Genomic DNA, 14,645 nt, shown 5'->3' with positions numbered 1-14,645 from the left:
CAGTTTAATGGGTGTTATACGATACCTCATCTTGGCGTGGAATCAATAAGCTTGTTGCTATCAGATTGGATTACAGGAGCGGATCTCCTGTTGACTGACTCCATGTCTGGAAAGGTGATTTTTAGGCCCAACTTTTCATTTAAATTGTGAAGGGCATCAGGGTAGCGATATATTATGGGTACCCCATTTTTTGTGGTAATTATACTCACTGGGAACCCCCAGCGATATTGGATCCCTGCAGACCTAAGCGTGTCAGTGATATATCTTAATTCACAGCGCTTTTGAAGGGTGGTAGGGCTGATGTCTGAAAATATCTGGATGTTGACACCGGCATGGGTGATAGGAGATTTCGCTCTTGCGTTCTTTAGGACTTCTTCTTTGTCCAGAAAATTCAAGAAGCAGACTATAACGTCCCGTGGTGGAGCCTGAGCTGTTGGTTTTGGCCTCAGGGCCCTGTGAGCTCTCTCCCGGATCATCTCTGGTGCTGTTGGTGTTCCTTTAATTGAGTGAAACAGGTCCTGCAGGCAGCCCTGCAAGGCAGTTGGTATTATGGATTCTAGGATCGCCCTGATCCTTTAGTTATTTCTTCTGTTGCGGTTGTCGAGATCTTCGACTTTATCCGTTAGAAACTTAATGGTTTCTTCATGGTTATGCAATTGTTTAGTAGATTGCTGCACATCCTCAAAAAATATGCTTGCAACTTTAAAAAAAAAAAAAGCATCAATGTAGATGCAGGGGATCTCCTTTCTTTAGTAAGGGATCTGGGAGGGGGAGGGATGTATATTATTTAGAGGGGCCAGCTACACTACAGAAAATAAATACTTCATATAAAAAAACTAAAAAAAAAATATTTTGGGGGGCAAATTGGGTACTGGCAGACAGCTGCCAGTACCCAAGATGGCGGAAAATAGATAGAGGGGGAGGGTTAGAGATATGTATGGGGGGGATCAGGGAGGTTGTGGGGTAAGGGGGGATCCATCACTGCAGACTGTATGAAAAAATAAAATAAAAAAATAAAAAATATTTTTATTTCAGTACTGGCAGACTTTCTGCCAGTACTTAAGATGGCGGTGACAATTGTGAGGTGGGGGAGGGAAGAGAGCTGTTTGAGGGGGGTCAGGGGGGGGGGTCAGGAGGTGGGATGTGTCAGGTGGGAGGCTGATCTCTACACTAAAGCTAAAAATTAACCCTACAAGCTACCTAATTAACCCCTTAACTGCTGGGCATATTACAAGTGTGGTGCGCAGCAGTATTTAACGGCCTTATTATTAACAAAAAGCAACACCAAAGCCATATATGTCTGCTATTTCTGAACAAAGGGGATCCCAGAGAAGCATTTACAACCATTTGTGCCATAATTGCACAAGCTGTTTGTAAATAATTTCAGTGAGAAACCTAAAATTGTGAATAATTTTAGTTTTTTTTTTATTTGATCGTATTTGGCGGTGAAATGGTGGCATGAAATATACCAAAATGGGCCTAGATCAATGCTTTGGGATGTCTTCTAAATATAAATATATGCATGTCAAGGTATATTTTGGGATTCCTGAAAGATATCAGTGTTCCAATGTAACTAGCGCTAATTTTGAAAAAAAGTGGTTTGGAAATAGCAAAGTGCTACTTGTATTTATGGCCCTATAACTTGCAAAAAAAGCAAAGAACATGTAAACATTGGGTATTTCTAAACTCGGGACAAAATTTAGAAACTATTTAGAATGGGTGTATTTTGGTGGTTGTAGATGTGTAACAGATTTTGGGGGTCAAAGTTCGAAAAAGTGTGTTTTTTTTTAATTTTTTCCTCATATTTTATATTTTTCTTTATAGTAAATTATAAGATATGATGAAAATAATGGTATCTTTAGAAAGTCCATTTAATGGCGAGAAAAACGGTATATAATATGTGTGGGTACAGTAAATGAGTAAGAGGAAAATTACAGCTAAACACAAACACTGCAGAAATGTAAAAATAGCCATTGTCATTAAGGGTAAGAAAATTGAAAAATGGTCCGGTCATTAAGGGGTTAAGATATTGGTTAAGGGTCGTGGATTTTAATGGCCTCTCCATTTTAGTTGCTCTCTTACAGGGCATCCCAGAGCAATCTATGTGTGATACAGAAGTCTCTTGGTAATAGTGGCAACGCAAGGGTTGAACTATGTGAGTCAAGCTGCAATAACTGCTGACAACAGATGCAGGCCGCTTTTACAAATAAAGTGCGCAACAGGCTTATTAAATATGCAAGGCTGCCCTTACAGCCCTCTGTAAACTTCTGTAGATCTCTTGCAATATATGTAAGAAGGTGACCCACCGGAGCACAGCTCTCAACCCCGTATCCAGGTAGGTACTTGGTTTTATCTATTAGCCCACAGGAATATAGAAAATGAAAGTCTCACCCCTGTGCCTGACGTTCACATTAAGTTATGGGCTGCGTTGCCTCAGATGCGCTCCGGTATAGAGTTCCACGCTGACTCCTTAGGTAAGGCTTCTGTGTGTCCTCCGCTCACCCGATAAGCTTTGTCTACTGCTGGCTAGACACATTGGGGGGTGAGTGAGACCGGCGCCCCTGTGAATGCCACGTGTGTGCAGCGTGGTCTGATCTGGGGCAATAACTTCCCCTTCTTTCGTCGGAGCCAAACAGCCGCAGTCCAAAATTGCTCAGCGGTAATTAGGATGACCTAATGGCTACATTTACTGCCGGGAACCTTTAGTCATAACCCCTTAGGGAGAAAGTCGGCTACGGAGCCTATTCAATGTGTGGCCATTTCCCTGCTTGTCCAGGCTCCGCCCCTCCAAGAACATTTTTAATAGATATAGGGGCTAAAATTTCAAGCTCCATTCGAGCTTGATGCCCCTGTTTCCGTGCGAACCTTCAGGCTCGCCGGAAACAGCAGTTATGAAGCAGCAATCTTAAGACCGCTGCTCTATAACTGGTCCACTGCCTTTGAGGCTGCGTTCTGCAATCCGCCCAAAACTATACGATTGGGTTGATTGACACCCCCTTCTAGCGGCCGATTGGCCATGAATCTGCAGGGTGCGGCATTGCACAAGCAGTTCTGGTGAACTGCTTGTGCAATGTTAAATGCCGACAGTGTATGCTGTCGGCATTCAGCGATGTCTGCCGGATATGATACGCTACAGCGCATCATGTCGGACAGACATTCATAAATTGGCCCCATAGTCCTTAATATACAGGTATATGCAGGTTCGGTGTACTTAACCTTTTTTTTTTTTTACCAATTTTAGACCTGTAAATCTTTTCAAAGTTAGCACACATATTTTTTATATTGCTTCAGTAAAGATATACCCTCTAGGTTGTTTGTTTCCAGATCAAGAGACATAGTTAGAATACTTATTGGTAGAAGAGGCACTTGCATAGGAATATGTGTTATTTTACTGCCTATTTATGATCAATGTGCGAAAATTTCTATAAATTTCAGCACTTAATACAGCACAAAATACTGCTCAAAATAGGAAATATTATTACCCAATTTTCCAAGGTAAACAATACACTTCTGCAATAACCTGTACAAGCATATAACATAGCAATATTTGTCCGGTTTTCAATCGGTTGTAGGGGTATCTGCCCCCCTCAATACATGCTCTCATCTGCAAATATTAAAGTTCTCAACTGTCAAATTGCCAGCACTACACCTCTAGCATTGCAAAAGTAGATGCCACTTGAATGCAAGGATTTTATATACTGGGCCAGTATTTAACTGACATGTATTTGCAGGTGGTACATTTTTCGACTTTAAGTCCCCTTGTCAAGAGATTTTATGACAAGACAGGAGGCTCCTATTTTGCTTTACTTTCTTTACCTTCTAAACTCCAGCAGTAATACAAGTACAGAAAAAGTAACATAGTATATCTGAGCAACCAATCAGATCACAGCACACCGTAATAAAGCCTGGCTCTGGACAATCCACTTCCTCTTTCTTTACTGCTCCAGCAGCAAGGTGATGTACAGTTGTTTCAGAATTGATTTTCTACAGCATTGCATTTATCTTCTCTAAGATATCTTATCTATTTTTCTCACCACTCATTCATTGAGAGTGGGTCCCTTTTCTACTTATTATTTTTCTTAACCTAACTAAAGATCTTTTCTAAATTTTTTACTTTATCTATATGTTTCCTAAACATTTTTCTGTGTCATTTGTATATCGGACTTTTCTGTTTATTTGTTGTATATATGTATATATTTTATAATCTTTGGTGAATTAGTGGAACGTTTATTCCTTACTAAATGTAGGTTGCATTGTCAGGGTATATGAATATTATAAATGAAAATTATATATATATATATATATATATATATATATATATATATATATATATATATATATATATATATATATACTGTATATATAGTTGGTGAAACCACAGCATTAATTAAATATGAGGCTATTTACAACAAGGCTATTTCACTATAAATCACACCCCCCCCTGTCAAATGGTTTTGGCTGGGTGAAGACATGTTTATCCTAATTAAAAGATAACATATTTTTTAAAGCCCACAGCCTTGTAGGGGGTAAAAACCAAATTAGCAAACAAGGACCGATGGTCAAACACATCCTACTGTGATGGAGACAACATTCTGGGCCTAAGATCAGATAAACAAGTTAAATTATGACTACATAGTGATTAGCATAGACTTGTTAATTAGTTCCTGCCTGTGTATTGAAGCAGTAAAAATTTGACCAGCAAATACACGTTATAGTGTAACTACTTGAATTCAAAACATTTTTTATACAGCCTGAAAGTTTAAATAACTATATAACAATCTATAATTTGCTGGATTTTGTATAATTTTAAACACTGCATAGAAATGAATGTGTGTATGTATATATATATTTTGGAAGCATAGAATGTTTTAGGATTTTAAAATGAGCATTCTGGCAATTGTCTCTTTCATTCCAGGCATCTAAGAAATACATATCTAATTGATATTTTAAATGATATCCTGGGTATTTTATCCTCTCAAAGAGGGATATACAGATATGAAGTATTGGTCTGTGTGGAATAATAACCTCTGTGTCTCTCTATTTTCCAGACATATAATGACAAGATGTCCTATGAATATGAACCATAGACAAGATTCATGCATTCAGGATTTGTTAGAAATATGAAATATATTATATTCCTGTTGAAATGCAATGCAATGTCAGGATACTGAATGCTATTTTAAAATGGATTTTAAATGCTATAATTTTGGAAATTAGCAGTATAATTGTTTTGATATAATATAATGTTAAAAACATACTATATTTCATATGAAAATAATCAGAAGAAATATTGTGACCTAGCCCAATACATTTGAACATGTAATTTATTAATGTAAAGAAATTATGGCATTTATTACATATTTTAAAGAAATATTTTCTTTTACTGTCTAGAAATGGTTAAAACTTGGCTATTAACAGATACTTCCCAGATGAACCAATCCATGTTCAGTTTCAAAGGGCCAATCCAAGACAATGCTGCAAAAAATTGCCTGTTTAAATTTAAATAAAATAGGGATCTTAGTCACACAATATGATCATATTCTGCTAAGCCAGTCACCACTTACAAGGTGTCCCATATTAGACTGCTCCTATACTAATCAGTTTCCACACTGCAGCAAGTCATGTCTACACAGTGTGAAGCTTTCTAGCTTATTAAGTATATCACAATTTATCTGGAACACACCTGAGCTGGGTGGCGTGCATTAACCAAAGGGGAGGGATTTGGTCAGTTCCCTATTCAAATATACAACAAAGGGTTTTTTTGGTTAAGCACACCACAAAAGGACTGTTTGATCTTAGCACACATATTGTGGGAGTGCTACCGAAGTGACCAAAACAATTACAACAAAAAGTATCGGTGCACATCCAACCACTTAAGTCCACTCTTTCATGGCATATTTGTATATGCTTCTGTCTGTCAAATATACTTACATAGCTTCTAATAAGATTGGGATAAACATCTCGCAATAATATTGGCTTATATTTGAGAGAGCAGTGTGTATTCTAGCTTATATTCATAGTCCTGTATAGGGTTAAGTTTATCTTTTGTATGCCAAATAATTTATCTGTGCAAAATATAGAATATATATATATATATATATATAAAACTTCTGGTGTTTCAATTAGAGTGTATATATATATATATATATATATATATATATATTGTCCTATTGTTTAACTAAGACTGTTAAAATTGTATTGCTTGAATGTTAGCAGCTAAATAACTTGGAATCTCATTGTGTTAACTGAATGAAATTCTATTGTTAATAAGGCTAGTTAAAAGTTACAACTTGGGTTGCTTTGTAAAGAGTATAGCATATTTTAATAATTCAAACGTGTATAGTATTGATTCATATTCTGATTCCTACAAATATATTTCAATATGTTTATAGATATCAACTAATAAAAATAATTCAGGAATTTATATTAATTTTATGGTTTCTAGAATATGCATATTTTATTGGGGTTCAGTTTAAAGGATAATTGTTAAATATATTGTGTTATAACCCTGCCTTTTTACCACCTTGCGGTTCCCTGGCGGCCATCTTGGTAGAGGATTCTGTACAAAATCTATCTTACGTAACGCACGCGACGTCACACCACGTCACCGCGGACATCTTGGATCCTATTTTCCCCTATACCACCAACGATTAACGTTAACCTAACGGATAATCCTTATTATAACACATAATATTTGGGCAATATATTTATATATATATATGAACAATGTTTCATACGGTGCGATGCAACATAGATTTAAGTGTTATCTGCAGTTACAGATATCAGCACTTCACAAGAGCGCAATCCCTGTGAGATATACTAAAAGAAACACAAACAAAACGTATCCTTTTATATAAATATTTACAGAAGTTAATTTCTGTAATTCGGCGGTACTCTCTGAGCTCCGCAGAAGGCATAATACATTTACTATATAGATTTATTTATTTATATATATCCCAATATATTTTATTCCCTTAATATATAATAATCAGATATCATGTCTGATGATGATGAACAAACCTCTGTTGATATACAGTCGATGGTTAATACATCTGTATCACAAGCAGTATCCTCTGCTCTGGCAGACATTTCATCTCTGGTGAAAAATATTGTACAGGAGACCCTTGAGCCTCCAGCCTCAACACAAAACCCCTCTGAATCCCCAGAGACCTCTAAAAAGCATACTTAAAAATCCAAACACCAAGGCGAACCCTGCCTTACAAAAAGAAATAAGCCTGCCATAACCCCTACCCCTGGGGTAACAATAAGGGAAGACAATGATAATAATAATACCTCTAAACCTCCTACATACTACCCTGACGGGTACCTATCAGAACATGAATAAGAGGAAGAATGGCCTGAAGGGTCACACGAAATCCCCTGTCCCCATGACGACAGTAATAACTACCCAGCACAAACAATTATAGACCCATTGGTCATCCCATGTTTGACCCTGACCAAATAAGACATCTACAATCAACTAAATGGTCTCCTTCACCACATATCATGCAATTTTTACAAGCATGGCTAAGAAAGCCCCTACCTAACCCCTCGAGGAATAAGGGCCCACGACCTGTCCGCCCAGATAGGGATTTTTCCACCCCTGAATTTGATTCCACCATGGTGACCTTCCTTACCAGGGGTGGGAGAGACCCTAGAAGGGGCCTAGATAAATCACTTAGGGTGGCCCAAGATAAATTACTGGACATGGTGGGCCCCATCACACAAATTTTACAGCTCGCTGACCAGGCGATGGTAACTTCACAACCCCTAGACCCCCAGCAGCTCAGAGAATGGGCCCAACAAACAATTTGTCTATTAGGCAACACAAATGTGGCACTCTTGAGAGACGTAGGGCAGCACATTCCAGGCTGGACCCCAAACTTGCTGACGTGGCTAAAACAGAAGGGGGTTCCTCAGCCAAAGGCATACTTTTCGGGGAATCTTTTATATGAGATTTGAATAGATTCGTCTCTACCTTTACCTCCTTGGACAGGGCTCAGTCCAATGTATGCAGAGTGCTCTATAACAGTTTTTTTTTGCCAGGGCTGGTCGATTCAGAGGTCGTTCGCCCAGCCGAGCAGCATTTAGAGGCTCCTTTCGCCAACAATATGCCCCGCAAATCAGACCCTTGTTCCCTACCAGAGGTTGGACCATCCGAGCCAGAGGTCATCCACAAAACCCTCCAGTTACCACTAACGAAGGTGAGTCCTTTATTCCTACATGCTTCCCCAATAGAGATAGCGGGCAGGCTTATTCACTATTTCACAACGTGGAGGACTATAACCTCAGACCAATGTGTTTTGCAAACAGTATTAGGATTCTACATAGAATTCTTCCAACTCCCGTCGCAACCCCTTCCGCCCAACCCAATCCCGTTTCCTCATTCTATGCAGGAACTTATAAACATAGAAATACAACAACTTCTTCAAAAAGGAGCTATAGTGTAAGCTTCATCACAAGGTTTCCTCAGCAATATGTTCCTAGTCAAAAAGAAGGACAGAGGCTTTCGCCCCATCATCAATTGGAGAGCATTAAACCTATTTCTAGTCTACCACCATTTCAAAATGGAGGGCATACCTCTTCTAAGGGACATCCTGCAAGGGCAGGATTGAATGGTTCGTCTAGACTTAAAGGACGCATACTTAACAGTGCCTATGCATCCCGCATTCCGCCATTATCTTCAGTTCCTATGGAATGGGGAGCTTTGGCAATTCACATGCCTCCCTTTCAGCCTCAGTTCAGCTCCTTGGTGTTTCACCAAGATTATGAGACCGGTTGAAGCCTTTCTTCAGAGCAGGGGCATCAGGCTCATCCTATATCTAGACAACATCCTCATTTTAGCATGAGACAAGAACTTGCTACTCAAACATTTGGAGTTCGCAACAAACCTCTTACAACACCTGGGTTTTGTGATCAATCACGGCAAATCTCTCCTCTCCCCTGCCCAAAGTCTAGAGTTTCTAGGTTTCACAGTGAATTCAGAACAGCTACCTTGGCTCTACCACAAGCCAAACTGATAACTATTTGGAAGGAACTCAGATCAGCTCTGAGGAAACCTCTTTTACAATTACAACTTGCAAGGAACTTAGGACTTTTGTCCTCCTCCATTCAAGCAATCTTCCCGGGTCCCTTATATTACAGGTAGTGATGTCGCGAATAGTTCGCCGGCGAATAGTTCCCGGCAAACATAGCATGTTCGCGTTCGCCGCTGCGGGTGAACATATGCGATGTTCGATCCGCCCCCTATTCGTCATCATTGAGTAAACTTTCACCCTGTATCTCACAGTCTTCAGACACATTCCAGCCAATCAGCAGCAGACCCTCCATCCCAGACCCTCCCAGCTCCTGAACAGCAGCCATTTTAGATTCATTTGGCAGCTGCATTGTCAATGAGAGGAGGGACAGTGTAGCTGCTGGTGATTTAATAGGGAAATTGATAGCTAGGCTAGAGTATTCAGTGTCCACTACAGTCCTGAAGGACTCATCTGATCTCTGCTGTAAGCACAGCACCCCAAAAAGCCCTTTTTAGGGCTAGAACATCAGTTTTTATTTATTTTCCTGTGTAATCTAATTGCAGATGCCTGCCTGCCAAGCCACTTGCCCAGTGCCACCACTCATATCTGGTGTAACAGTAGTGTAAATTTAAAAAAAAACCAAACTTTTTTGACTGTGAAACATCAGTCTGCTAGTGTAATCTAATTGCAGTTGCCTGCCTGCCAGCGTGTGTGCCAGGCTCACAGCGTATACTGTGCCCACTTGCCCATTGCCACCACTCATATTTGGTGTAACAGTAGTGTAAATTAAAAAAAAAAATTTTTTGACTAGGAACATCAGTCTGCTAGTGTAATCTAATTGCAGTTGCCTGCCTTCCAGCGTGTGTGCCAGACCCAATTGCCCAGTGCCATACCACTCATATCTGGTGTAACAGTAGTGTAAATTTAAAAAAAAAAAACTTTTTTGACTGTGAAACATCAGTCTGCTAGTGTAATCTAATTGCAGTTGCCTGCCTGCCAGTGTGTGTGCCAGACCCACTTTCCCAGTGCCACACCACTCATATCTGGTGTAACAGTAGTGTAAATTTAAAAAAAAAAAAACTTTTTTGACTGTGAAACATCAGTCTGCTAGTGTAATCTAATTGCAGTTGCCTGCCTGCCAACATGTGTGCCAGGCCCACTTGCCCAGTGCCACCACTCATATCTGGTGTAACAGTAGTGTAAATTTTTAAAAAACTAACTTTTTTGACTGTGAAACATCAGTCTGCTAGTGTAATCTAATTGCAGTTGCCTGCCTGCCAGCGTGTGTGCCAGGCTCACAGCGTATACTGTGCCCACTTGCCCATTGCCACCACTCATATTTGGTGTAACAGTAGTGTAAATTAAAAAAAAAAATTTTTTTGACTAGGAACATCAGTCTGCTAGTGTAATCTAATTGCAGTTGCCTGCCTTCCAGCGTGTGTGCCAGACCCAATTGCCCAGTGCCATACCACTCATATCTGGTGTAACAGTAGTGTAAATTTAAAAAAAAAAAACTTTTTTGACTGTGAAACATCAGTCTGCTAGTGTAATCTAATTGCAGTTGCCTGCCTGCCAGTGTGTGTGCCAGACCCACTTTCCCAGTGCCACACCACTCATATCTGGTGTAACAGTAGTGTAAATTTAAAAAAAAAAAAACTTTTTTGACTGTGAAACATCAGTCTGCTAGTGTAATCTAATTGCAGTTGCCTGCCTGCCAACATGTGTGCCAGGCCCACTTGCCCAGTGCCACCACTCATATCTGGTGTAACAGTAGTGTAAATTTTTAAAAAACTAACTTTTTTGACTGTGAAACATCAGTCTGCTTGTGTAACCTAATTGCAGTTGCCTGCCTGCCAGCGTGTGTACCAGGCCCACTTGCCCAGTGCCACTACTCATATCTGGTGTAACAGTAGTGTAAATTTTAAAAAAATCTTTTTTGACTGTGAAACATCAGTTTGCTAGTGTAATCTAATTGCAGTTGCCTGCCTGCCAGCGTGTGTGCCAGACCCACTTGCCCAGTGCCATACCACTCATATCTGGTGTAACAGTAGTGTAAATTTAAAAAAAAAAAAAATTTTTTGACTGTGAAACATCAGTCTACTAGTGTAATCTAATTGCAGTTGCCTGCCTGCCAGCGTGTGTGCCAGGCTCACAGCGTATACTGTGCCCACTTGCCCAGTGCCCCCACTCATATCTGGTGTAACAGTAGTGTAAATTAAAAAAACAAAACTTTTTTGACTGTGAAACATCAGTCTGCTAGTGTAATCTAATTGCAGTTGCCTGCCTGCCAGCATGTGTGCCAGGCCCACTTGCCCAGTGCCACCACTCATATCTGGTGTAACAGTAGTGTAAATTTAAAAAAAACTTTTTTGACTGTGAAACATCAGTTTGCTAGTGTAATCTAATTGCAGTTGCCTGCCTGCCAGCGTGTGTGCCAGACCCACTTGCCCAGTGCCATACCACTCATATCTGGTGTAACAGTAGTGTAAATTTAAAAAAAAAACTTTTTTGACTGTGAAACATCAGTCTGCTAGTGTAATCTAATTGCAGTCGCCTGCCTGCCTGCCAGCGTGTGTGCAAGGCCCACTTGCCCAGTGCCACCACTCATATCCCGTGTAACAGTAGTGTAAATTTAAAAAAAAATAAAAAAATTTGACTGTGAAAAATCAGTCTGCTAGTGTAATCTAATTGCAGTTGCCTGCCTGCGTGTGTACCAGGCCCACTTGCCCAGTGCCCCCACTCATATCTGGTGTAACAGTAGTGTAAATTTAAAAAAAAAAAACTTTTTTGACTGTGAAACATCAGTCTGCTAGTGTAATCTAATTGCAGTTGCCTGCCTGCCAGCGTGTGTGCCAGGCTCACAGCGTATACTGTGCCCACTTGCCCAGTGCCCTCAGTCATATCTGGTGTAACAGTAGTGTAAATTAAAAAAAAAAAACTTTTTGACTGTGAAACATCAGTCTGCTAGTGTAATCTAATTGCAGTCGCCTGCCTGCCAGCATGTGTGCCAGACCCACTTTCCCAGTTCCACACCACTCATATCTGGTGTAACAGTAGTGTAAATTTAAAAAAAAAACTTTTTTGACTGTGAAACATCAGTCTGCTAGTGTAATCTAATTGCAGTCGCCTGCCTGCCTGCCAGCGTGTGTGCCAGGCCCACTTGCCCAGTTCCCCCACTCATATCTGGTGTAACAGTAGTGTAAATTAAAAAAAACAAAAAACTTTTTTGACTGTGATACATCAGTCTGCTTGTGTAATCTAATTGCAGTTGCCTGCCTGCCAGCGTGTGTGCCAGGCCCACTTGCCCAGTGCCAGCACTCATATCTGGTGTAACAGTAGTGTAAATTAAAAAAAAAAAACTTTTTTGACTGTGAAACATCAGTCTGCTTGTGTAATCTAATTGCAGTTGCCTGCCTGCCAGCGTGTGTGCCAGGCTCACAGCGTATACTGTGCCCACTTGCCCAATGCCACCACTCATATCTGGTGTAACAGTAGTGTAAATTTAAAAACAAAAAACTTTTTGGACTGTGAAACATCAGTCTGCTTTTTTGTGTCAGGCTCACAGCGTATGCTGTGCCCACTTGCCCAGTGCCACCACTCATATCTTGTTTAATAGTAGTGTAAGTGTACATTTAAAAAAAACAAAAAACTTTTTGGACTGTGAAACATTAGTCTGCTTTTTTGTTTTAGGCTCACAGCTTATACTGGGCCCACTTGCCCAGTGCCACCACTCATATCTTGTTTAATAGTAGTGTAAGTGTACATTTAAAAATAAAAAAACTTTTTGGACTGTGAAACATCAGTCTGCTTTTTTGTTTCAGGCTCACAGCTTATACTGGGCCCACTTGCCCAGTGCCACCACTCATATCTTGTTTAATAGTAGTGTAAGTGTACATTTAAAAAAATAAAAACTTTTTGGACTGTGAAACATCAGTCTGCTTTTTTGTGTCAGGCTCACAGCGTATACTGTGCCCCCTTGCCCAGTGCCACCACTCATATCTTGTTTAATAGTAGTGTAAGTGTACATTTAAAAACAAAAAAAACTTTTTGGACCGTGAAACATCAGTCTGCTTTTTTGTGTCAGGCTCACAGCTTATACTGGGCCCACTTGCCCAGTGGCACCACTCATATCTTGTTTAATAGTAGTGTAAGTGTACGTTTAAAAAAAAATGACAGGCAGAGGCAGGTCACCCCACAGGTGCCGTCGTGGTCGTGGTGCTGTGATTCCCTTTGGCACTAGAAGAATGCCCAGTGTTCAGAGGCCACGTCCCATGAACTCGAAAAGTTCTGAGGAGGACATAGTTGACTTTATAACACAGGACACCCAATCTTCTATAGCTTCCGCTCCGAACCTTGATGCACCATCCTCCTCCAGCTTATCTTCGGGCACCTCTCAAGTTACCACTCGCCCGCCTGCCACCACCACCAACACTAGCACCACAGCCGCTTCACTTGATCTGTCAGAGGAGTTTTTTACACATCAGTTGGAAGAAATGAGTGATGCGCAACCATCATTGACAGAGGATGTAGATAACAGTGATATGTCTCAGTCAGGCAGCATTACAGACATGGACGTACGGTGTGATGATGATGATGTTGTACCCGCTGCTGCTTCCTTTGTTGATTTGTCAGATACAAGTGAAGCGGTTGATGATGACGATGCGTCCGTGGATGTCACGTGGGTGCCCGCTAGAAGAGAAGAAGAACAGGGGGAAAGTTCAGATGGGGAGACAGAGAGGAGGAGGAGACGAGTTGGAAGCAGGTGGAGGTCGTCGCAAGGAGCTAGTGGCACAGTTTACAGCATGCATCGGCACTCGGGGTCAGCCAGACAGCACGCCAACCAATGCATGCTGTTGCCACCACCAGAATGCCGTCATCGCAGAGCTCAGCAGTGTGGCATTTTTTGTGTGTGTCTGCCTCTGACAACAGTGATGCCATTTGCAACCTGTGCCAAAAGAAACTGAGTTGTGGGAAGTCCAACACCCACCTAGGTACAACTGCTTTGCGAAGGCACATGATCGCACATCACAAACGCCTATGGGATCAACACATGAGTAAAAGCAGCACACAAACTCAAAGCCGCCATCCTCCTCCTGGTCCAGCATTTTCAGCCACGTCAACCACTGCTGTCCTTCTTGCCCCCTCTCAACCATCTCTTCCGGAGCAGTTCCTGCTCATCTGCCCACAGTCAGGTGTCTGTCAAGGACATGTTTGAGCGTAAGAAGCCAATGTCACAAAGTCACCCCCTTGCCTGGCGTCTGACTGCTGGCTTGTCTGAACTGTTAGCCTGCCAGCTTTTACCATACAAGCTGGTGGAGTCTGAGGCGTTCAAAAAAATTGTAGCTATTGAGACACTGCAGTGGAAGGTACCCGGACGAAATTTCTTTGCACAAAAGGCAATCCCCAACCTGTACTCGATTGTGCGAAAGGAAGTAATGGCATGTCTGGCACACAGTGTTGGGGCAAGGGTCCATATGACCACTGATAGCTGGACTGCAAAGCATGGTCAGGGCAGGTATATCACCTACACTGCGCATTGGGTAAACCTGCTGACAGCTGCCAAGCATGGAATGCGTGGCTCTGCAGAGGAGGAGTTGGTGACACCACCACGACTTGCAGGCAGGCCTG

The sequence above is a fragment of the Bombina bombina genome, chromosome 2, assembly GCF_027579735.1.
Source record: "Bombina bombina isolate aBomBom1 chromosome 2, aBomBom1.pri, whole genome shotgun sequence".
Lineage (NCBI taxonomy): Eukaryota > Metazoa > Chordata > Amphibia > Anura > Bombinatoridae > Bombina > Bombina bombina.
Note: the sequence above shows the minus strand (reverse complement) of the source record.